The sequence below is a fragment of the Nothobranchius furzeri genome, chromosome 10 (genome assembly GCF_043380555.1).
Source record: "Nothobranchius furzeri strain GRZ-AD chromosome 10, NfurGRZ-RIMD1, whole genome shotgun sequence".
NCBI classification, from domain to species: Eukaryota; Metazoa; Chordata; class Actinopteri; order Cyprinodontiformes; family Nothobranchiidae; genus Nothobranchius; species Nothobranchius furzeri.
Window position 1 is genome coordinate 6720083 of NC_091750.1, and position 24620 is coordinate 6744702.

Genomic DNA, 24620 nt, shown 5'->3' on the forward strand with positions numbered 1-24620 from the left:
TTCAGATCACTTAAAACTCAATAGAATCTACCTTCTTGTAACGTTTCAGCCTGATTGGACCTTGTTTTCACACAAATGGACCCAGAATGATGTGAAATTGTGCTTCGTGCAACATAATTCTGGGTGCCATTTACAAACCATAAATTGCTAATGACTCTATTCCTTTTTGTGGGTGTAGGGGCTGTTGATTGGAGTACACTAAAACAAACCTGATCTCTGTAGGTCATTCAGAAGCCAAGTTATAAGCCCACAAATGTGTAACTGGACTACTTCTTTAAAGTGACACCAGGCCCTGTGACCTTTGGGACATGGTTTGACCCCCTATAGGAATGTGCGATCATCATGAAACGTTCAGATCACTTAGAACTCAATAGATTCTACCTTCTTGTAATGTTTCAGCCTGATTGGACCTTGTTTTCACACAAATGGACCCAGAATGATGTGAAATTGTGCTTCGTGCAACATAATTCTGGGTGCCATTTACAAACCATAAGTGCTAATGACTCCATTCCTTTTTGTGGTTGTAGGGGCTGTTGATTGGAGTACACTAAAACAAACCTGATCTCTCTAGGACATTCAGAAGCCAAGTTATAAGCCTACAAATGTGTAACTGGACTACTTCTTTAGATTTACACATGATCCGGTGACCTTTGGGACATGGTTTGACCCCCTTAGGAAAGTGCTATCATCATGAAACGTTCAGATCACTTACAACCCAATAGATCCTACCTTCCTGTAACGTTTCAGCCTGATTGGACCTTGTTTTCACACAAATGGACCCAGAATGATGTGAAATTGTGCTTCGTGCAACATAATTCTCGTTGCCATTTAAAAACCATAAGTGCTGATGACTCCATTCCTTTTTGAGGTTGTACGGGCTGATGATTGGAGTACTCTAAAACAAACCTGACCTCTCTAGGACATTCAGAAGCCAAGTTATAAGCCCACAAATGTGTAACTGGACTACTTCTTTAAATTGACACCGGATCCGGTGACCTTTGGGACATGGTTTGACCCCCTTAGGAAAGTGCTATCATCATGAAACGTTCAGATCACTTACAACTCAAAAGATTCTACCTTCTTGTAACATTTCAGCCTGATTGGACCTTGTTTTGAAACAAATGAACCCAGAATGATGTGAAATTGTGCTTCGTGCAACATAATTCTGGGTGCCATTTAAAAACCATACGTGCTAATGACTCCATTCCTTTTTGTGGTTGTAGGGGCTGTTGATTGGAGTACACTAAAACAAACCTGACCTCTCTAGCACATTCAGAAGCCAAGTTATAAGCCCACAAATGTGTAACTGGACTACTTCTTCAAAGTGACACCAGGCCCTGTGACCTTTGGGACATGGTTTTACCCCCTATAGGAATAAGCGATCATCATGAAATGTTCAGATCACTTACAACTCAATAGATTCTACCTTCTTGTAACGTTTCAGCCTGATTGGACCTTGTTTTCACACAAATGGACCCAGAATGATGTGAAATTGTGCTTCGTGCAACATAATTCGGGGTGCCATTTACAAACCATAAGTGCTAATGACTCCATTCCTTTTTGTGGTTGTAGGGGCTGTTGATTGGAGTACACTAAAACAAACCTGACCTATCTAGGACATTCAGAAGCCAAGTTATAAGCCCACAAATGTGTAACTGGACTACTTCTTTAAAGTGACACCAGGCCCAGTGACCTTTGGGACATGGTTTGACCCTCTATAGGAATGTGCGATCATCATGAAACGTTCAGATCATTTACAACTCAATAGATTCTACCTTCTTGTAACGTTTCAGCCTGATTGGACCTTGTTTTCACAAAAATGGACCCAGAATGATGTGAAATTGTGCTTCGTGCAACATAATTCTGGGTGCCATTTAAAAACCATAAGTGCTAATGACTCCATTCCTTTTTGTGTTTGTATGGGCTGTTTATTGGAGTACACTAAAACAAACTTGATCTCTCTAGGACATTCAGAAGCCAAGTTATAAGCCCACAAATGTGTAACTGGACCACTTCTTTAGATTGACACCAGATCCGGTGACCTTTGGGACATGGTTTGACCCCCTTAGGAAAGTGCTATCATCGTGAAACATTCAGATCACTTACAACTCAATAGATTCTACTTTCCTGTAACGTTTCAGCCTGATTGGACCTTGTTTTCACACAAATGGACCCAGAATGATGTGAAATTGTGCTTCGTGCAACATAATTCTGGGTGCCATTTACAAACCATAAGTGCTAATGACTCCATTCCTTTTTGTGGTTGTAGGGGCTGTTAACTGGAGTACACTAAAACAAACCTGATCTCTCTAGGACATTCAGAAGCCAAGTTATAAGCCCACAAATGTGTAACTGGACTACTTCTTTACAGTGACACCAGGCCTGGTGACCTTTGGGACATGGTTTTACCCCCTATAGGAATGTGTGATCATCATGAAACGTTCAGATCACTTACAACTCAATAGATTCTACCTTCTTGTAATGTTTCAGCCTGATTGGACCTTGTTTTCACACAAATGGACCCAGAATGATGTGAAATTGTGCTTCGTGCAACATAATTCTGGGTGCCATTTTAAAACCATACATGCTAATGACTCCATTCCTTTTTGTGGTTGTAGGGGCTGTTTATTGGAGTACACTAAAACAAACCTGATTTTTCTAGGACATTCAGAAGCCAAGTTATAAGCCCACAAATGTGTAACTGGACTACTTCTTTAAAGTGACACCAGGCCCTGTGACCTTTGGGACATGGTTTTACCCCCTATAGGAATGTGCGATCATCATGAAACGTTCAGATCACTTACAACTCAATAGATTCTACCTTCTTGTAACGTTTCAGCCTGATTGGACCTTGTTTTCAAACAAATGGACCCAGAATGATGTGAAATTGTGCTTCGTGCAACATAATTCGGGGTGCCATTTACAAACCATGAGTGCTAATGACTCCATTCCTTTTTGTGGTTGTAGGCGCTGTTGATTGGAGTACACTAAAACAAACCTGACCTATCTAGGACATTCAGAAGCCAAGTTATAAGCCCACAAATGTGTAACTGGACTACTTCTTTAAAGTGACACCAGGCCCGGTGACCTTTGGGACATGGTTTGACCCCCTATAGGAATGTACGATCATCATGAAACGTTCAGATCACTTACAACTCAATAGATTCTACCTTCTTGTAACGTTTCAGCCTGATTGGACCTTGTTTTCACACAAATGGACCCAGAATGATGTGAAATTGTGCTTCGTGCAACATAATTCTGGGTGCCATTTAAAAACCATAAGTGCTAATGACTCCATTCCTTTTTGTGGTTGTATGGGCTGTTTTTTGGAGTACACTAAAACAAACTTGATCTCTCTAGGACATTCAGAAGCCAAGTTATAAGCCCACAAATGTGTAACTGGACCACTTCTTTAGATTGACACCAGATCCGGTGACCTTTGGGACATGGTTTGACCCCCTTAGGAAAGTGCTATCATCGTGAAACATTCAGATCACTTACAACTCAATAGATTCTACCTTCCTGTAACGTTTCAGCCTGATTGGACCTTGTTTTCACACAAATGGACCCAGAATGATGTGAAATTGTGCTTCGTGCAACATAATTCTGGGTGCCATTTACAAACCATAAGTGCTAATGACTCCATTCCTTTTTGTGGTTGTAGAGGCTGTTAATTGGAGTACACTAAAACAAACCTGATCTCTCTAGGACATTCAGAAGCCAAGTTATAAGCCCACAAATGTGTAACTGGACTACTTCTTTAAATTGACACCAGATCCGGTGACCTTTGGGACATGGTTTGACCCCCTTAGGAAAGTGCTATCATCATGAAACGTTCAGATCACTTACAACTCAATAGATTCTACCTTCCTGTAACGTTTCAGCCTTATTGGACCTTGTTTTCACACTAATGAACCCAGAATGATGTGAAATTGTGCTTCGTGCAACATAATTCTGGGTGCCATTTACAAACCATAAGTGCTAATGACTCCATTCCTTTTTGTGGTTGTATGGGCTGTTGATTGGAGTACACTAAAACAAACTTGATCCCTCTAGGACATTCAGAAGCCAAGTTATAAGCCCACAAATGTGTAACTGGACTACTTCTTTAAAGTGACACCAGGCCCAGTGACCTTTGGGACATGGTTTGACCCCCTATAGGAATGTGTGATCATCATGAAACGTTCAGATCACTTACAACTCAATAGATTCTACCTTCCTGTAACGTTTCAGCCTGATTGGACCTTGTTTTCACACAAATGGACCCAGAATGATGTGAAATTGTGCTTCGTGCAACATAATTCGGGGTGCCATTTACAAACCATAAGTGCAAATGACTCCATTCCTTTTTGTGGTTGTATGGGCTGTTGATTGGAGTACACTAAAACAAACTTGATCTCTCTAGGACATTCAGAAGCCAAGTTATGAGCCCACAAATGTGTAACTGGACTTCTTCTTTAGATTGACACCAGATCCGGTGACCTTTGGGACATGGTTTGACCCCCTTAGGAAAGTGCTATCATCGTGAAACGTTCAGATCACTTACAACTCAATAGATTCTACCTTCCTGTAACGTTTCAGCCTGATTGGACCTTGTTTTCACACAAATGGACCCAGAAAGATGTGAAATTGTGCTTCGTGCAACATAATTCTAGGTGCCATTTACAAACCATAAGTGTTAATGACTCCATTCCTTTTTGTGGTTGTAGGGGCTGTTAATTGGAGTACACTAAAACAAACCTGATCTATCTAGATATTCAGAAGCCAAGTTATAAGCCCACAAATGTGTAACTAGACTACTTCTTTAAATTGACACCAGATCCGGTGACCTTTGGGACATGGTTTGACCCCCTTAGGAAAGGGCTATCATCATGAAACGTTCAGATCACTTACAACTCAATAGATTCTACCTTCCTGTAACGTTTCAGCCTGATTGGACCTTGTTTTCACACAAATGGACCCAGAATGATGTGAAATTGTGCTTCGTGCAACATAATTCTGGGTGCCATTTACAAACCATAAGTGCTAATGACTCCATTCCTTTTTGTGGTTGTAGGGGCTGTTAATTGGAGTACACTAAAACAAACCTGATCTCTCTAGGACATTCAGAAGCCAAGTTATAAGCCCACAAATGTGTAACTAGCCTACTTTAAATTGACACCAGATCCGGTGACCTTTGGGACATGGTTTGACCCCCTTAGGAAAGTGCTATCATCATGAAACGTTCAGATCACTTACAACTCAATAGATTCTACCTTCCTGTAACGTTTCAACCTGATTGGACCTTGTTTTCACACAAATGAACCCAGAATGATGTTAAATTGTGCTTTGTGCAACATAATTCTGGGTGCCATTTACAAACCATAAGTGCTAATGACTCCATTCCTTTTTGTGGTTGTAGGGGCTGTTAATTGGAGTACACTAAAACAAACCTGATCTCTCTAGGACATTCAGAAGCCAAGTTATAAGCCCACAAATGTGTAACTAGCCTACTTTAAATTGACACCAGATCCGGTGACCTTTGGGACATGGTTTGACCCCCTTAGGAATGTGCGATCATCATGAAACGTTCAGATCACTTACAACTCAATAGATTCTACCTTCTTGTAACGTTTCAGCCTGATTGGACCTTGTTTTCACACAAATGGACCCAGAATGATGTGAAATTGTGCTTCGTGCAACATAATTCTGGGTGCCATTTAAAAACCATAAGTGCTAATGACTCCGTTCTTTTTTGGGGTAATGGGGGCTGTTAATTGGAGTACTCTAAAACGAACCTGACCTCTCTAGGTAATTCAGAAGCCAAGTTATAAGCCCACAAAGGTGTAACTGGACTACTTCTTTAAAGTGACACCAGGCCCGGTGACCTTTGGGACATGGTTTGACCCCCTTAGGAAAGTGCTATCATCATGAAACGTTCAGATCACTTACAACTCAATAGATCCTACCTTTCTGTAACGTTTCAGCCTGATTGGACCTTGTTATCACTCAAATGAACCCAGAATGATGTGAAATTGTGCTTCGTGCAACATAATTCTGGGTGCCATTTAAAAACCATAAGTGCTAATGACTCCATTCCTTTTTGGGGTAATGTGGGCTGTTAATTGGAGTACTCTAAATTAAACCTGACCTCTCTAGGATATTCAGAAGCCAAGTTATAAGCCCACAAAGGTGTAACTGCACTACTTCTTTAAAGTGACACCAGGCCCGGTGACCTTTGGGACATGGTTTGACCCCCATAGGAATGTGCGATCATCATGAAACGTTCAGATCACTTACAACTCAATAGATTCTACCTTCTTGTAACGTTTCAGCCTGATTGGACCTTGTTTTCACCCAAATGGACCCGAATGATGTGAAATTGTGCTTCGTGCAACATAATTCTGGGTGCCATTTACAAACCATAAGTGCTAATGACTCCATTCCTTTTTGTGGTTGTAGGGGCTGTTGATTGGAGTACACTAAAACACACCTGATCTCTCTAGGACATTCAGAAGCCAAGTTATAAGCCCACAAATGTGTAACTGGACCACTTCTTTAAATTGACACCAGATCCGGTGACCTTTGGGACATGGTTTGACCCCCTTAGGAAAGTGCTATCACCATGAAACGTTCAGATCACTTACAACTCAATCGATTCTACCTTCCTGTAACGTTTCAGCCTGATTTGACCTTGTTTTCACACAAATGGACCCAGAATGATGTGAAATTGTGCTTCGTGCAACATAATTCTGGGTGCCATTTAAAAACCATAAGTGCTAATGACTCCATTCCTTTTTGGGGTAATGGGGGCTGTTAATTGGAGTACTCTAAAACAAACCTGACCTCTCTAGGATATTCAGAAGCCAAGTTATAATCCCACAAATGTGTAACTGGACTACTTCTTTAAAGTGACACCAGGCCCGGTGACCTTTGGGACATGGTTTGATACCCTATAGGAATGTGCGATCATCATGAAACGTTCAGATCACTTAAAACTCAATAGATTCTACCTTCTTGTAACGTTTCAGCCTGATTGGACCTTGTTTTCACACAAATGGACCCAGCATGATGTGAAAATGTGCTTCGTGCAACATAATTCTGGGTGCCATTTAAAACCATAAGTGCTAATGACTCCATTCCTTTTTGTGGTTGTAGGGGCTGTTGATTGGAGTACACTAAAACAAACCTGACTTCTCTAGGACATTCAGAAGCCAAGTTATAAGCCCACAAATGTGTAACTGGACTACTTCTTTAAATTGACACCAGATCCGGTGACCTTTGGGACATGGTTTGACCCCCTTAGGAAAGTGCTATCATTATGAAACGTTCAGATCACTTACAACTCAACAGATTCTACCTTCCTGTAACGTTTCAGCCTGATTGCACCTTGTTTTCACACAAATCAACCCAGAATGATGTGAAATTGTGCTTTGTGCAACATAATTCTGGGTGCCATTTAAAACCCATAAGTGCTAATGACTCCATTCCTTTTTGTGGTTGTAGGGGCTGTTAATTGGAGTACACTAAAACAAACCTGATCTCTCTAGGACATTCAGAAGCCAAGTTATAAGCCCACAAATGTGTAACTGGACTACTTTAAATTGACACCAGATCTGGTGACCTTTGGGACATGGTTTGACCCCCATAGAAAAGTGCTATCATCATGAAACGTTCAGATCACTTACAACCCAATAGATTCTACCTTCTTGTAACATTTCAGCCTGATTGGACCTTGTTTTCACACTAATGGACCCAGAATGATGTGAAATTGTGCTTCGTGCAACATAATTCTGGGTGCCATTTACAAACCATAAGTGCTAATGACTCAATTCCTTTTTGTGGTTGTAGGGACTGTTGATTGGAGTACACTAAAACAAACTTGATCTCTCTAGGACATTCAGAAGCCAAGTTTTTAAGCCCACAAATGTGTAACTGGACTACTTCTTTAAATTGACACCAGATCCGGTGACCTTTGGGACATGGTTTGACCCCCTTAGGAAGGTGCTATCTTCATGAAACGAAAAGATCACTTAAAACTCAATAGATCCTACCTGTCTGTAACGTTTCAGCCTGATTGGACCATGTTTTCACACAAATGAACCCAGAATGATGTGAAATTGTGCTTCATGCAACATAATTCTGGGTGTCATTTAAAAACCATAAGTGCTAATGACTCCATTCCTTTTTGTGGTTGTAGGGGCTGTTGATTGGAGTACACTAAAATAAACCTGATCTCTCTAGGACATTCAGAAGCCAAGTTATATGCCCACAAAGGTGTAACTGGACTACTTCTTTAAAGTGACACCAGGCCCGGTGACCTTTGGGACATGGTTTGACCCCCTTAGGAAAGTGCTATCATCATGAAACGTTCAGATCACTTACAACTCAATAGATTCTATCTTTCTGTAACGTTTCAGCCTGATTGGACCTTGTTATCACACAAATGAACCCAGAATGATGTGAAATTGTGCTTCGTGCAACATAATTCTGGGTGCCATTTAAAAACCATAAGCGCTAATGACTCCATTCCTTTTTGGGGTAATGGGGGCTGTTAATTGGAGTACTCTAAATTAAACCTGACCTCTCTAGGATATTCAGAAGCCAAGTTATAAGCCCACAAAGGTGTAACTGCACTACTTCTTTAAAGTGACACCAGGCCCGGTGACCTTTGGGATATGGTTTGACCCCCTATAGGACTGTGCGATAATCATGAAACGTTCAGATCACTTACAACTCAATAGATTCTACCTTCTTGTAACGTTTCAGCCTGATTGGACCTTGTTTTCACACAAATGGACCCAGAATGATGTGAAATTGTGCTTCGTGCAACATAATTCTGGGTGCCATTTACAAACCATAAGTGCTAATGACTCCATTCCTTTTTGTGGTTGTAGGGGCTGTTGATTGGAGTACACTAAAACAAACCTGATCTCTCTAGGACATTCAGAAGCCAAGTTATAAGCCCACAAATGTGTAACAGGACTACTTCTTTAAAGTGACACCAGATCCGGTGACCTTTGGGACATGGTTTGACCCCCTTAGGAATGTGCGATCATCATGAAACGTTCAGATCACTTACAAGTCAATAGATTCTACCTTCTTGTAACGTTTCAGCCTGATTGGACCTTGTTTTCACACAAATGGACCCAGAATGATGTGAAATTGTGCTTCGTGCAACATAATTCTGGGTGCCATTTAAAAACCATAAGTGCTAATGACTCCATTCTTTTTTGGGGTAATGGGGGCTGTTAATTGGAGTACTCTAAAACGAACCTGACCTCTCTAGGTAATTCAGAAGCCAAGTTATAAGCCCCCAAAGGTGTAACTGGACTACTTCTTTAAAGTGACACCAGGCCCGGTGACCTTTGGGACATGGTTTGACCCCCTTAGGAAAGTGCTATCATCATGAAACGTTCAGATCACTTACAACTCAATAGATCCTACCTTTCTGTAACGTTTCAGCCTGATTGGACCTTGTTATCACTCAAATGAACCCAGAATGATGTGAAATTGTGCTTCGTGCAACATAATTCTGGGTGCCATTTAAAAACCATAAGTGCTAATGACTCCATTCCTTTTTGGGGTAATGTGGGCTGTTAATTGGAGTACTCTAAATTAAACCTGACCTCTCTAGGATATTCAGAAGCCAAGTTATAAGCCCACAAAGGTGTAACTGCACTACTTCTTTAAAGTGACACCAGGCCCGGTGACCTTTGGGACATGGTTTGACCCCCATAGGAATGTGCGATCATCATGAAACGTTCAGATCACTTACAACTCAATAGATTCTACCTTCTTGTAACGTTTCAGCCTGATTGGACCTTGTTTTCACCCAAATGGACCCGAATGATGTGAAATTGTGCTTCGTGCAACATAATTCTGGGTGCCATTTACAAACCATAAGTGCTAATGACTCCATTCCTTTTTGTGGTTGTAGGGGCTGTTGATTGGAGTACACTAAAACACACCTGATCTCTCTAGGACATTCAGAAGCCAAGTTATAAGCCCACAAATGTGTAACTGGACCACTTCTTTAAATTGACACCAGATCCGGTGACCTTTGGGACATGGTTTGACCCCCTTAGGAAAGTGCTATCACCATGAAACGTTCAGATCACTTACAACTCAATCGATTCTACCTTCCTGTAACGTTTCAGCCTGATTTGACCTTGTTTTCACACAAATGGACCCAGAATGATGTGAAATTGTGCTTCGTGCAACATAATTCTGGGTGCCATTTAAAAACCATAAGCGCTAATGACTCCATTCCTTTTTGGGGTAATGGGGGCTGTTAATTGGAGTACTCTAAAACAAACCTGACCTCTCTAGGATATTCAGAAGCCAAGTTATAATCCCACAAATGTGTAACTGGACTACTTCTTTAAAGTGACACCAGGCCCGGTGACCTTTGGGACATGGTTTGATACCCTATAGGAATGTGCGATCATCATGAAACGTTCAGATCACTTAAAACTCAATAGATTCTACCTTCTTGTAACGTTTCAGCCTGATTGGACCTTGTTTTCACACAAATGGACCCAGCATGATGTGAAAATGTGCTTCGTGCAACATAATTCTGGGTGCCATTTAAAACCATAAGTGCTAATGACTCCACTCCTTTTTGTGGTTGTAGGGGCTGTTGATTGGAGTACACTAAAACAAACCTGACTTCTCTAGGACATTCAGAAGCCAAGTTATAAGCCCACAAATGTGTAACTGGACTACTTCTTTAAATTGACACCAGATCCGGTGACCTTTGGGACATGGTTTGACCCCCTTAGGAAAGTGCTATCATTATGAAACGTTCAGATCACTTACAACTCAACAGATTCTACCTTCCTGTAACGTTTCAGCCTGATTGCACCTTGTTTTCACACAAATGAACCCAGAATGATGTGAAATTGTGCTTTGTGCAACATAATTCTGGGTGCCATTTAAAACCCATAAGTGCTAATGACTCCATTCCTTTTTGTGGTTGTAGGGGCTGTTAATTGGAGTACACTAAAACAAACCTGATCTCTCTAGGACATTCAGAAGCCAAGTTATAAGCCCACAAATGTGTAACTGGACTACTTTAAATTGACACCAGATCTGGTGACCTTTGGGACATGGTTTGACCCCCATAGGAAAGTGCTATCATCATGAAACGTTCAGATCACTTACAACCCAATAGATTCTACCTTCTTGTAACGTTTCAGCCTGATTGGACCTTGTTTTCACACTAATGGACCCGGAATGATGTGAAATTGTGCTTCGTGCAACATAATTCTGGGTGCCATTTACAAACCATAAGTGCTAATGACTCAATTCCTTTTTGTGGTTGTAGGGGCTGTTGATTGGAGTACACTAAAACAAACTTGATCTCTCTAGGACATTCAGAAGCCAAGTTATAAGCCCACAAATGTGTAACTGGACTACTTCTTTAAATTGACACCAGATCCGGTGACCTTTGGGACATGGTTTGACCCCCTTAGGAAAGTGCTATCACCATGAAACGTTCAGATCACTTACAACTCAATAGATCCTACCTTTCTGTAACGTTTCAGCCTGATTGGACCTTGTTATCACTCAAATGAACCCAGAATGATGTGAAATTGTGCTTCGTGCAACATAATTCTGGGTGCCATTTAAAAACCATAAGTGCTAATGACTCCATTCCTTTTTGGGGTAATGTGGGCTGTTAATTGGAGTACTCTAAATTAAACCTGACCTCTCTAGGATATTCAGAAGCCAAGTTATAAGCCCACAAAGGTGTAACTGCACTACTTCTTTAAAGTGACACCAGGCCCGGTGACCTTTGGGACATGGTTTGACCCCCATAGGAATGTGCGATCATCATGAAACGTTCAGATCACTTACAACTCAATAGATTCTACCTTCTTGTAACGTTTCAGCCTGATTGGACCTTGTTTTCACCCAAATGGACCCGAATGATGTGAAATTGTGCTTCGTGCAACATAATTCTGGGTGCCATTTACAAACCATAAGTGCTAATGACTCCATTCCTTTTTGTGGTTGTAGGGGCTGTTGATTGGAGTACACTAAAACACACCTGATCTCTCTAGGACATTCAGAAGCCAAGTTATAAGCCCACAAATGTGTAACTGGACCACTTCTTTAAATTGACACCAGATCCGGTGACCTTTGGGACATGGTTTGACCCCCTTAGGAAAGTGCTATCACCATGAAACGTTCAGATCACTTACAACTCAATCGATTCTACCTTCCTGTAACGTTTCAGCCTGATTTGACCTTGTTTTCACACAAATGGACCCAGAATGATGTGAAATTGTGCTTCGTGCAACATAATTCTGGGTGCCATTTAAAAACCATAAGCGCTAATGACTCCATTCCTTTTTGGGGTAATGGGGGCTGTTAATTGGAGTACTCTAAAACAAACCTGACCTCTCTAGGATATTCAGAAGCCAAGTTATAATCCCACAAATGTGTAACTGGACTACTTCTTTAAAGTGACACCAGGCCCGGTGACCTTTGGGACATGGTTTGATACCCTATAGGAATGTGCGATCATCATGAAACGTTCAGATCACTTAAAACTCAATAGATTCTACCTTCTTGTAACGTTTCAGCCTGATTGGACCTTGTTTTCACACAAATGGACCCAGCATGATGTGAAAATGTGCTTCGTGCAACATAATTCTGGGTGCCATTTAAAACCATAAGTGCTAATGACTCCACTCCTTTTTGTGGTTGTAGGGGCTGTTGATTGGAGTACACTAAAACAAACCTGACTTCTCTAGGACATTCAGAAGCCAAGTTATAAGCCCACAAATGTGTAACTGGACTACTTCTTTAAATTGACACCAGATCCGGTGACCTTTGGGACATGGTTTGACCCCCTTAGGAAAGTGCTATCATTATGAAACGTTCAGATCACTTACAACTCAACAGATTCTACCTTCCTGTAACGTTTCAGCCTGATTGCACCTTGTTTTCACACAAATGAACCCAGAATGATGTGAAATTGTGCTTTGTGCAACATAATTCTGGGTGCCATTTAAAACCCATAAGTGCTAATGACTCCATTCCTTTTTGTGGTTGTAGGGGCTGTTAATTGGAGTACACTAAAACAAACCTGATCTCTCTAGGACATTCAGAAGCCAAGTTATAAGCCCACAAATGTGTAACTGGACTACTTTAAATTGACACCAGATCTGGTGACCTTTGGGACATGGTTTGACCCCCATAGGAAAGTGCTATCATCATGAAACGTTCAGATCACTTACAACCCAATAGATTCTACCTTCTTGTAACGTTTCAGCCTGATTGGACCTTGTTTTCACACTAATGGACCCGGAATGATGTGAAATTGTGCTTCGTGCAACATAATTCTGGGTGCCATTTACAAACCATAAGTGCTAATGACTCAATTCCTTTTTGTGGTTGTAGGGGCTGTTGATTGGAGTACACTAAAACAAACTTGATCTCTCTAGGACATTCAGAAGCCAAGTTATAAGCCCACAAATGTGTAACTGGACTACTTCTTTAAATTGACACCAGATCCGGTGACCTTTGGGACATGGTTTGACCCCCTTAGGAAGGTGCTATCATCATGAAACGTTCAGATCACTTAAAACTCAATAGATCCTACCTGTCTGTAACGTTTCAGCCTGATTGGACCTTGTTTTCACACAAATGAACCCAGAATGATGTGAAATTGTGCTTCATGCAACATAATTCTGGGTGTCATTTAAAAACCATAAGTGCTAATGACTCCATTCCTTTTTGTGGTTGTAGGGGCTGTTGATTGGAGTACACTAAAATAAACCTGATCTCTCTAGGACATTCAGAAGCCAAGTTATAAGCCCACAAATGTGTAACTGGACTACTTCTTTAAAGTGACACCAGATCCGGTGACCTTTGGGACATGGTTTGACCCCCTTAGGAATGTGCGATCATCATGAAACGTTCAGATCACTTACAACTCAATAGATTCTACCTTTTTGTAACGTTTCAGCCTGATTGGACCTTGTTTTCACACAAATGGACCCAGAATGATGTGAAATTGTGCTTCGTGCAACATAATTCTGGGTGCCATTTAAAAACCATAAGTGCTAATGACTCCATTCCTTTTTGAGGGATTACGGGCTGTTAATTGGAGTACTCTAAAACAAACTTGACCTCTCTAGGATATTCAGAAGCCAAGTTATAAGCCCACAAATGTGTAACTGGACTACTTCTTTAAAGTGACACCAGGCCCGGTGACCTTTGGGACATGGTTTGACCCCCTATAGGAATGTGCTATCATCATGAAACGTTCAGATCACTTACAACTCAATAGATTCTACCTTCCTGTAACGTTTCAGCCTGATTGGACCTTGTTTTCACACAAATGAACCCAGAACGATGTGAAATTGTGGTTCGTGCAACATAATTCTGGGTGCCATTTAAAAACCATAAGTGCTAATGACTCCATTCCTTTTTGTGGTTGTAGGGGCTGTTGATTGGAGTACACTAAAACAAACCTGATCTCTCTAGGACATTCAGAAGCCAAGTTATAAGCCCACAAATGTGTAACAGGACTACTTCTTTAAAGTGACACCAGATCCGGTGACCTTTGGGACATGGTTTGACCCCCTTACGAATGTGCGATCATCATGAAACGTTCAGATCACTTACAACTCAATAGATTCTACCTTCTTGTAACGTTTCAGCCTGATTGGACCTTGTTTTCACACAAATGGACCCAGAATGATGTGAGATTGTGCTTCGTGCAACATAATTCCGGGTGCCATTTAAAAACCATAAGTACTAATGACTCCATTCTTTTTTTGGGGTAATGGGGGCTGTTAATTGGAGTACTCTAAAACGAACCTGACCTCTCTAGGTAATTCAGAAGCCAAGTTATAAGCCCACAAAGGTGTAACTGGACTACTTCTTTAAAGTGACACCAGGCCCGGTGACCTTTGGGACATGGTTTGACCCCCTTAGGAAAGTGCTATCATCATGAAACGTTCAGATCACTTACAACTCAATAGATTCTACCTTTCTGTAACGTTTCAGCCTGATTGGACCTTGTTATCACACAAATGAACCCAGAATGATGTGAAATTGTGCTTCGTGCAACATAATTCTGGGTGCCATTTAAAAACCATAAGCGCTAATGACTCCATTCCTTTTTGGGGTAATGGGGGCTGTTAATTGGAGTACTCTAAATTAAACCTGACCTCTCTAGGATATTCAGAAGCCAAGTTATAAGCCCACAAAGGTGTAACTGCACTACTTCTTTAAAGTGACACCAGGCCCGGTGACCTTTGGGACATGGTTTGACCCCCTATAGGAATGTGCGATAATCATGAAACGTTCAGATCACTTACAACTCAATAGATTCTACCTTCTTGTAACGTTTCAGCCTGATTGGACCTTGTTTTCACACAAATGGACCCAGAATGATGTGAAATTGTGCTTCGTGCAACATAATTCTGGGTGCCATTTACAAACCATAAGAGCTAATGACTCCATTCCTTTTTGTGGTTGTAGGGGCTGTTGATTGTAGTACACTAAAACAAACCTGATCTCTCTAGGACATTCAGAAGCCAAGTTATAAGCCCACAAATGTGTAACAGGACTACTTCTTTAAAGTGACACCAGGCCCGGTGACCTTTGGGACATTGTTTGACCCCCTTAGGAAAGTGCTATCATCATGAAACGTTCAGATCACTTACAACTCAATAGATCCTACCTTTCTGTAACGTTTCAGCCTGATTGGACCTTGTTATCACACAAATGAACCCAGAATGATGTGAAATTGTGCTTCGTGCAACATAATTCTGGGTGCCATTTAAAAACCATAAGTGCTAATGACTGCATTCCTTTTTGGGGTAATGTGGGCTGTTAATTGGAGTACTCTAAATTAAACCTGACCTCTCTAGGATATTCAGAAGCCAAGTTATAAGCCCACAAAGGTGTAACTGCACTACTTCTTTAAAGTGACACCAGGCCCGGTGACCTTTGGGACATGGTTTGACCCCCTATAGGAATGTGCGATAATCATGAAACGTTCAGATCACTTACAACTCAATAGATTCTACCTTCTTGTAACGTTTCAGCCTGATTGGACCTTGTTTTCACACAAATGGACCCAGAATGATGTGAAATTGTGCTTCGTGCAACATAATTCTGGGTGCAATTTACAAACCATAAGTGCTAATGACTCCATTCCTTTTTGTGGTTGTAGGGGCTGTTGATTGGAGTACACTAAAACAAACCTGACCTCTCTAGGACATTCAGAAGCCAAGTTATAAGCCTTCAAATGTGTAACTGGACTACTTCTTTAAATTGACACCAGATCCGGTGACCTTTGGGACATGGTTTGACCCCCTTAGGAAAGTGCTATCATCATGAAACGTTCAGATCACTTACAACTCAATGTATTCTACCTTCCTGTAACGTTTCAGCCTGATTGGACCTTGTTTTCACACAAAAGAACCCAGAATGATGTGAAATTGTGCTTTGTGCAACATAATTCTGGGTGCCATTTACAAAGCATAAGTGCTAATGACTCCATTCCTTTTTGAGGTAATAGGGGCTGTTAATTGGAGTACTCTAAAACAAACCTGACCTCTCTAGGATATTCAGAAGCCAAGTTATAAGCCCACAAATGTGTAACTGGACTACTTCTTTAAAGTGACACCAGGCCCGGTGACCTTTGGGACATGGTGTGATCCCCTATAGGAATGTGCGATCATCATGAAATTTTCAGATCACTTACAACTCAATAGATTCTACCTTCTTGTAACGTTTCAGCCTGATTGGACCTTGTTTTCACACAAATAGACCCAGAATGATGTGAAATTGTGCTTCGTGCAACATAATTCTGGGTGCCATTTACAAACAATAAGTGCTAATGACTCCATTCCTTTTTGTGGTTGTAGGGGCTGTTGATTGGAGTACACTAAAACAAACCTGATCTCTCTAGGACATTCAGAAGCCAAGTTCTAAGCCCACAAATGTGTAACAGGACTACTTCTTTAAAGTGACACCAGATCCGGTGACCTTTGGGACATGGTTTGACCCCCTTAGGAATGTGCGATCATCATGAAACGTTCAGATCACTTACAACTCAATAGATTCTACCTTCTTGTAACATTTCAGCCTGATTGGACCTTGTTTTCACACAAATGGACCCAGAATGATGTGAAATTGTGCTTCGTGCAACATAATTCTGGGTGCCATTTAAAAACCATAAGTGCTAATGACTCCATTCTTTTTGGGGTAATGGGGGCTGTTAATTGGAGTACTCTAAAACGAACCTGACCTCTCTAGGTAATTCAAAAGCCAAGTTATAAGCCCACAAAGGTGTAACTGGACTACTTCTTTAAAGTGACACCAGGCCCGGTGACCTTTGGGACATGGTTTGACCCCCTTAGGAAAGTGCTATCATCATGAAACGTTCAGATCACTTACAACTCAATAGATTCTACCTTTCTGTAACGTTTCAGCCTGATTGGACCTTGTTATCACACAAATGAACCCAGAATGATGTGAAATTGTGCTTCGTGCAACATAATTCTGGGTGCCATTTAAAAACCATAAGTGCTAATGACTCCATTCCTTTTTGGGGTAATGTGGGCTGTTAATTGGAGTACTCTAAATTAAACGTGACCTCTCTAGGATATTCAGAAGCCAAGTTATAAGCCCACAAAGGTGTAACTGCACTACTTCTTTAAAGTGACACCAGGCCCGGTGACCTTTGGGACATGGTTTGACCCCCTATAGGAATGTGCGATAATCATGAAACGTTCAGATCACTTACAACTCAATAGATTCTACCTTCTTGTAACGTTTCAGCCTGATTGGACCTTGTTTTCACACAAATGGACCCAGAATGATGTGAAATTGTGCTTCGTGCAACATAATTCTGGGTGCCATTTACAAACCATAAGTGCTAATGACTCCATTCCTTTTTGTGGTTGTAGGGGCTGTTGATTGGAGTACACTAAAACAAACCTGACCTCTCTAGGACATTCAGAAGCCAAGTTATAAGCCTACAAATGTGTAACTGGACTACTTCTTTAAATTGACACCAGATCCGGTGACCTTTGGGACATGGTTTGACCCCCTTAGGAAAGGGCTATCATCATGAAACGTTCAGATCACTTACAACTCAATATATTCTACCTTCCTGTAACGTTTCAGCCTGATTGGACCTTGTTTTCACACAAATGAACCCAGAATGATGTGAAATTGTGCTTTGTGCAACATAATTCTGGGTGCCATTTACAAACCATAAGTGCTAATGACTCCATTCCTTTTTGGGGTAATGTGGGCTGTTAATTGAAGTACTCTAAATTAAACCTGACCTCTCTAGGATATTCAGAAGCCAAGTTATAAGCCCACAAAGGTGTAACTGCACTACTTCTTTAAAGTGACACCAGGCCCGGTGACCTTTGGGACATGGTTTGACCCCCATAGGAATGTGCGATCATCATGAAACGTTCAGATCACTTACAACTCAATAGATTCTACCTTCCTGTAACGTTTCAGCCTGATTGGACCTTGTTTTCACCCAAATGGACCCGAATGATGTGAAATTGTGCTTCGTGCAACATAATTCTGGGTGCCATTTACAAACCATAAGTGCTAATGACTCCATTCCTTTTTGTGGTTGTAGGGGCTGTTGATTGGAGTACACTAAAACACACCTGATCTCTCTAGGACATTCAGAAGCCAAGTTATAAGCCCACAAATGTGTAACTGGACCACTTCTTTAAATTGACACCAGATCCGGTGACCTTTGGGACATGGTTTGACCCCCTTAGGAAAGTGCTATCACCATGAAACGTTCAGATCACTTACAACTCAATCGATTCTACCTTCCTGTAACGTTTCAGCCTGATTTGACCTTGTTTTCACACAAATGGACCCAGAATGATGTGAAATTGTGCTTCGTGCAACATAATTCTGGGTGCCATTTAAAAACCATAAGTGCTAATGACTCCATTCCTTTTTGGGGTAATGGGGGCTGTTAACTGGAGTACTCTAAAACAAACCTGACCTCTCTAGGATATTCAGAAGCCAAGTTATAATCCCACAAATGTGTAACTGGACTACTTCTTTAAAGTGACACCAGGCCCGGTGACCTTTGGGACATGGTTTGATACCCTATAGGAATGTGCGATCATCATGAAACGTTCAGATCACTTAAAACTCAATAGATTCTACATTCTTGTAACGTTTCAGCCTGATTGGACCTTGTTTTCACACAAATGGACCCAGCATGATGTGAAAATGTGCTTCGTGCAACACAATTCTGGGTGCCATTTAAAACCATAAGTGCTAATTACTCCATTCCTTTTTGTGGTTGTAGGGGCTGTTGATTGGAGTACACTAAAACAAACCTGACTTCTCTAGGACATTCAGAAGCCAAGTTATAAGCCCACAAATGTGTAACTGGACTACTTCTTTAAATTGACACCAGATCCGGTGACCTTTGGGACATGGTTTGACCCCCTTAGTAAAGTGCTATCATTATGAAACGTTCAGATCACTTACAACTCAACAGATTCTACCTTCCTGTAACGTTTCAGCCTGATTGCACCTTGTTTTCACACAAATGAACCCAGAATGATGTGAAATTGTGCTTTGTGCAACATAATTCTGGGTGCCATTTAAAACCCATAAGTGCTAATGACTCCATTCCTTTTTGTGGTTGTAGGGGCTGTTAATTGGAGTACACTAAAACAAACCTGATCTCTCTAGGACATTCAGAAGCCAAGTTATAAGCTCACAAATGTGTAACTGGACTACTTTAAATTGACACCAGATCTGGTGACCTTTGGGACATGGTTTGACCCCCATAGGAAAGTGCTATCATCATGAAACGTTCAGATCACTTACAACCCAATAGATTCTACCTTCTTGTAACGTTTCAGCCTGATTGGACCTTGTTTTCACACTAATGGACCCAGAATGATGTGAAATTGTGCTTCGTGCAACATAATTCTGGGTGCCATTTACAAACCATAAGTGCTAATGACTCAATTCCTTTTTGTGGTTGTAGGGGCTGTTGATTGGAGTACACTAAAACAAACTTGATCTCTCTAGGACATTAAGAAGCCAAGTTATAAGCCCACAAATGTGTAACTGGACTACTTCTTTAAATTGACACCAGATCCGGTGACCTTTGGGACATGGTTTGACCCCCTTAGGAAGGTGCTATCATCATGAAACGTTCAGATCACTTAAAACTCAATAGATCCTACCTGTCTGTAACGTTTCAGCCTGATTGGACCTTGTTTTCACACAAATGAACCCAGAATGATGTGAAATTGTGCTTCGTGCAACATAATTCTGGGTGTCATTTAAAAACCATAAGTGCTAATGACTCCATTCCTTTTTGTGGTTGTAGGGGCTGTTGATTGGAGTACACTAAAATAAACCTGATCTCTCTAGGACATTCAGAAGCCAAGTTATAAGCCCACAAATGTGTAACTGGACTACTTCTTTAAAGTGACACCAGATCCGGTGACCTTTGGGACATGGTTTGACCCCCTTAGGAATGTGCAATCATCATGAAACGTTCAGATCACTTACAACTCAATAGATTCTACCTTTTTGTAACGTTTCAGCCTGATTGGACCTTGTTTTCACACAAATGGACCCAGAATGATGTGAAATTGTGCTTCGTGCAACATAATTCTGGGTGCCATTTAAAAACCATAAGTGCTAATGACTCCATTCCTTTTTGAGGGATTACGGGCTGTTAATTGGAGTACTCTAAAACAAACTTGACCTCTCTAGGATATTCAGAAGCCAAGTTATAAGCCCACAAATGTGTAACTGGACTACTTCTTTAAAGTGACACCAGGCCCGGTGACCTTTGGGACATGGTTTGACCCCCTATAGGAATGTGCTATCATCATGAAACGTTCAGATCACTTACAACTCAATAGATTCTACCTTCCTGTAACGTTTCAGCCTGATTGGACCTTGTTTTCACACAAATGAACCCAGAATGATGTGAAATTGTGGTTCGTGCAACATAATTCTGGGTGCCATTTAAAAACCATAAGTGCTAATGACTCCATTCCTTTTTGTGGTTGTAGGGGCTGTTGATTGGAGTACACTAAAACAAACCTGATCTCTCTAGGACATTCAGAAGCCAAGTTATAAGCCCACAAATGTGTAACAGGACTACTTCTTTAAAGTGACACCAGATCCGGTGACCTTTGGGACATGGTTTGACCCCCTTAGGAATGTGCGATCATCATGAAACGTTCAGATCACTTACAACTCAATAGATTCTACCTTCTTGTAACGTTTCAGCCTGATTGGACCTTGTTTTCACACAAATGGACCCAGAATGATGTGAGATTGTGCTTCGTGCAACATAATTCCGGGTGCCATTTAAAAACCATAAGTGCTAATGACTCCATTCTTTTTTGGGGTAATGGGGGCTGTTTATTGGAGTACTCTAAATTAAACCTGACCTCTCTAGGTAATTCAGAAGCCAAGTTATAAGCCCACAAAGGTGTAACTGGACTACTTCTTTAACGTGACACCAGGCCCGGTGACCTTTGGGACATGGTTTGACCCCCTTAGGAAAGTGCTATCATCATGAAACGTTCAGATCACTTACAACTCAATAGATTCTACCTTTCTGTAACGTTTCAGCCTGATTGGACCTTATTATCACACAAATGAACCCAGAATGATGTGAAATTGTGCTTCGTGCAACATAATTCTGGGTGCCATTTAAAAACCATAAGCGCTAATGACTCCATTCCTTTTTGGGATAATGGGGGCTGTTAATTGGAGCACTCTAAATTAAACCTGACCTCTCTAGGATATTCAGAAGCCAAGTTATAAGCCCACAAAGGTGTAACTGCACTACTTCTTTAAAGTGACACCAGGCCCGGTGACCTTTGGGACATGGTTTGACCCCCTATAGGAATGTGCGATAATCATGAAACGTTCAGATCACTTACAACTCAATAGATTCTACCTTCTTGTAACGTTTCAGCCTGATTGGACCTTGTTTTCACACAAATGGACCCAGAATGATGTGAAATTGTGCTTCGTGCAACATAATTCTGGGTGCCATTTACAAACCATAAGTGCTAATGACTCCATTCCTTTTTGTGGTTGTAGGGGCTGTTGATTGGAGTACACTAAAACGAACCTGACCTCTCTAGGTAATTCAGAAGCCAAGTTATAAGCCCACAAAGGTGTAACTGGACTACTTCTTTAACGTGACACCAGGCCCGGTGACCTTTGGGACATGGTTTGACCCCCTTAGGAAAGTGCTATCATCATGAAACGTTCAGATCACTTACAACTCAATAGATTCTACCTTTCTGTAACGTTTCAGCCTGATTGGACCTTATTATCACACAAATGAACCCAGAATGATGTGAAATTGTGCTTCGTGCAACATAATTCTGGGTGCCATTTAAAAACCATAAGCGCTAATGACTCCATTCCTTTTTGGGGTAATGGGGGCTGTTAATTGGAGCACTCTAAATTAAACCTGACCTCTCTAGGATATTCAGAAGCCAAGTTATAAGCCCACAAAGGTGTAACTGCACTACTTCTTTAAAGTGACACCAGGCCCGGTGACCTTTGGGACATGGTTTGACCCCCTATAGGAATGTGCGATAATCATGAAACGTTCAGATCACTTACAACTCAATAGATTCTACCTTCTTGTAACGTTTCAGCCTGATTGGACCTTGTTTTCACACAAATGGACCCAGAATGATGTGAAATTGTGCTTCGTGCAACATAATTCTGGGTGCCATTTACAAACCATAAGTGCTAATGACTCCATTCCTTTTTGTGGTTGTAGGGGCTGTTGATTGGAGTACACTAAAACAAACCTGATCTCTCTAGGACATTCAGAAGCCAAGTTATAAGCCCACAAATGTGTAACAGGACTACTTCTTTAAAGTGACACCAGGCCCGGTGACCTTTGGGACATGGTTTGACCCCCTTAGGAAAGTGCTATCATCATGAAACGTTCAGATCACTTACAACTCAATAGATCCTACCTTTCTGTAACGTTTCAGCCTGATTGGACCTTGTTATCACACAAATGAACCCAGAATGATGTGAAATTGTGCTTCGTGCAACATAATTCTGGGTGCCATTTAAAAACCATAAGTGCTAATGACTGCATTCCTTTTTGGGGTAATGTGGGCTGTTAATTGGAGTACTCTAAATTAAACCTGACCTCTCTAGGATATTCAGAAGCCAAGTTATAAGCCCACAAAGGTGTAACTGCACGACTTCTTTAAAGTGACACCAGGCCCGGTGACCTTTGGGACATGGTTTGACCCCCTATAGGAATGTGCGATAATCATGAAACGTTCAGATCACTTACAACTCAATAGATTCTACCTTCTTGTAACGTTTCAGCCTGATTGGACCTTGTTTTCACACAAATGGACCCAGAATGATGTGAAATTGTGCTTCGTGCAACATAATTCTGGGTGCAATTTACAAACCATAAGTGCTAATGACTCCATTCCTTTTTGTGGTTGTAGGGGCTGTTGATTGGAGTACACTAAAACAAACCTGACCTCTCTAGGACATTCAGAAGCCAAGTTATAAGCCTACAAATGTGTAACTGGACTACTTCTTTAAATTGACACCAGATCCGGTGACCTTTGGGACATGGTTTGACCCCCGTAGGAAAGTGCTATCATCATGAAACGTTCAGATCACTTACAACTCAATGTATTCTACCTTCCTGTAACGTTTCAGCCTGATTGGACCTTGTTTTCACACAAATGAACCCAGAATGATGTGAAATTGTGCTTTGTGCAACATAATTCTGGGTGCCATTTACAAAGCATAAGTGCTAATGACTCCATTCCTTTTTGAGGTAATAGGGGCTGTTAATTGGAGTACTCTAAAACAAACCTGACCTCTCTAGGATATTCAGAAGCCAAGTTATAAGCCCACAAATGTGTAACTGGACTACTTCTTTAAAGTGACACCAGGCCCGGTGACCTTTGGGACATGGTTTGATCCCCTATAGGAATGTGCGATCATCATGAAACGTTCAGATCACTTACAACTCAATAGATTCTACCTTCTTGTAACGTTTCAGCCTGATTGGACCTTGTTTTCACACAAATGGACCCAGAATGATGTGAAATTGTGCTTCGTGCAACATAATTCTGGGTGCCATTTACAAACAATAAGTGCTAATGACTCCATTCTTTTTGGGGTAATGGGGGCTGTTAATTGGAGTACTCTAAAACGAACCTGACCTCTCTAGGTAATTCAGAAGCCAAGTTATAAGCCCACAAAGGTGTAACTGGACTACTTCTTTGAAGTGACACCAGGCCCGGTGACCTTTGGGACATGGTTTAACCCCCTTAGGAAAGTGCTATCATCATGAAACGTTCAGATCACTTACAACTCAATAGATTCTACCTTTCTGTAACGTTTCAGCCTGATTGGACCTTGTTATCACACAAATGAACCCAGAATGATGTGAAATTGTGCTTCGTGCAACATAATTCTGGGTGCCATTTAAAAACCATAAGTGCTAATGACTCCATTCCTTTTTGTGGTTGTAGGGGCTGTTGATTGGAGTACACTAAAACAAACCTGATCTCTCTAGGACATTCAGAAGCCAAGTTATAAGCCCACAAATGTGTAACAGG